General features: G+C 47.5%; 1 pseudogene; it reads left to right on the forward strand.

The window, feature by feature from the left end:
• The first annotated feature begins 279 nt into the window (after nucleotides 1-279).
• On the forward strand, nucleotides 280-729 carry LOC138921642 (large ribosomal subunit protein eL21-like; annotated as a pseudogene).
• Nucleotides 730-2695: the final 1966 nt, after the last annotated feature.

Consider the following 2695-nt stretch of genomic DNA (forward strand, 5'->3'; position numbering starts at 1 on the left):
CGTCACTTAATCAATTCTTGTAAACAGTGAAACAAAGAAAACTAGAAACCTTTTAGTTATCCCTCTTCCCACCAAATCTAATCGCCTGCCCTATTGACTTTGCATAGTCGATCTTCCTCCATTCTCTCCACTTCCGCTCTCTCACCACACGGTCACCAGCATTCCTTACCTCCTAACTCGTCTCTCACTTCCACTATTGACCACAGCAGTCAGAAATCTTTTCTTAAATACCTAAACTTGCCTGTGGGCCAGAACCGCCTCTTCCAGTAATTCACCAAAATAACCAACACAAAGAGGAAGAGCAGAGGCACCATTTTACGTTTTCTAGGCATTTTGGAAAACACAGAGTTGTTCCCCTGGCCACATACGTGTGAATCTACAAGGAGGTGATGTTGTGGACACTAAGGGAATGAGCCACAGATGTGACCGTGCAAAACCGGAAGAGTCCACAGTGTCACCCAGCATGCTGTTGGCATTGTAAACAAACAAGGGCAAGATTCTTGCCAAGAGAATTAATGTCTGTATTGAGCATATTAAGCACTCGAAGAGCCCAGGTAGCTTCCTGACACATGTCAAGGGAAATGATTAGAAACAGATGGAAGCCACAGAGAAAGGAACTTAGGTCCAACTGAAGCACCAGCTTGCCCCACCTGAGAAGCACACTTCGTGAGAACCCGTGGGAAGGAGCCTGAGCTGCTGGAACCTATTCCCCATGAATTCATGGCATAATAGTGTAAAAAAATTAAAGAGTCCTGGACTGTAAAAAGAAAAAACCCAAAAACTAAACTTGCTTTTCTTCTCCAAATCCTTCAGTGGTGTGTCAGGAGCTCAGCTAAACATAAAGGCACTTCACCCAAGCTGCCTGTGACGTGGTTTCCATTTCTCTCACCCTACAGGCCCTGTAATCTGACATGCTCCAGTTAGTAAAGTCCTTCTTCAAATGTATTGCCCCGATCCTAGACACCAAGACAGGATTAACAGGTGAGGATGTTATGAGGGGAAACACCTGTGAGAGAAAAGAGGAGACGGAGGAGACTGGAGAGCCATGAGACCAGGAGGTAGTGTGACTGGAGGGTCGTGGGGGCAAGGTACACAGAAGGGCCTGGACTGCCGTGCCTTCTAAGGAAAGGATGGCAGGCCACAGGAGAGTCCTGGAGCTACAGACAGCCTTCCAGGAGGCCTGTGTCCCCAGCAATAGGCCTGCCTCAATAACCGTGCTGTGGTCAGCCATTTGCTGGGAGCGGCCTGTGCAGCTTGGCCTTGGAGCAAACACGGTGATGGCTTTGAGCACACAGCAGCTGGACCCCTGAATGACTTCTTTCCCAGTCCTGAGAGGACTGTGAGATGCATTCTTATGGCCACCATAAATGGCTTCCCACTACCCTTTAGCTAAAGTCTCAAATCCTTAATAAAGCTTCACAGACCCTACAAATTCTGACCTTCACCCACCACTCCAGACTTACCCTCTCCCTTTTTTTCTCTGCTCCAGCCTTATCAGATTTCTCCCAATTCCAGGAACACTCCACACTCACTCTTCCTCATCGAGGCCTTTATACCTTCTACATCGCATACCAGGAAAGCTCGTCCTGATCCCATCCCCACCTTTGCCTAGCTACTTTTTCACTCAGGCTTTACTCATGGCTTCACTTGAATGCCTTCTCCTCAACTGCCCTGTTGATATCCTTCACACTGGGTTATATCTCCCCTTACATGCTCCTGTAGGGTCAGCTCTTCTCCAAGCAGAATGGGTCAGACGAGGAGGCACCGTCTGGTGTCTGACTTTGCTGCCAGACGAAGCAGCTCCACGACAGCTGGGCCCATCTGTCTTGCACACCACTGGACCCCAGCGCCTAACACAGGGCCAGTGTGCAAGAGATGTTCAATAAGCCAACTGGACTGACGGACCAGTAAAAGGAGATCAGGTAGAAGGCAGCTGCTAGCAAAAGATCAGGGCAGTCACAGGCCTGGAGTGCTGGCTAAGGTTGAGGTTTAGGAGAAAAAATTTAGTAAGCAACCTAAAACAACATCATTAGAATGGACAGTCAAATAAAATAATTTATTTTGCAAAGAAAAATTAAGGCAAAGATCACACTAATAATGTGATCATTTTGCTGAACTGACTGTGAACCTAGGGTCTAAATATAGACATTTTTCAAACAACATGGCCCCTTAGGCTGTATCAGTCAGGACCAAATTTAGCTGCACAGAGCAGGGAAACTAACTATCAAGCTCTATCAGTGAGGGATCCAAGTATGAAACAGATGGTACATTCAAAAGGGTTTAACTGAAACAAAGGTTAAGGAAGACATATTATAGGGGTATGGACAAGGTTAAGGAAACCTATAAGGGGTGGTGATGCTCCCTGGGATCAGCAGGAGTGGGAAGCCATTACCACCCTTAGGCTGAAGGGACAGTGGAGGGATGGTGTCATTGGAGCCCACCAAGAACAAGAGCTGCTGGGCAGGAGCTACAGCCACAGAGGAATGCACCTCTTGTAGAACTGAGACAATGCAAGCAGGGAGAAAACAGAGAAAATCATCGTTCTCTTCTCCCACACTGATCTCCTGCCAAGTGCTTCCAGTGGCCAAACCCAACTGGAAGCCAAAGGGCAAGGGAGCCTCTTAGGGTGCAGGTCATGGAAGAGAAACTAGAGAATGGATTTTGGGGAGAGGGCTGCAAAAGGAAAATAATCAAC

This window comes from Equus caballus, chromosome 31 (genome assembly GCF_041296265.1).
Source record: "Equus caballus isolate H_3958 breed thoroughbred chromosome 31, TB-T2T, whole genome shotgun sequence".
Classification (NCBI taxonomy): domain Eukaryota; kingdom Metazoa; phylum Chordata; class Mammalia; order Perissodactyla; family Equidae; genus Equus; species Equus caballus.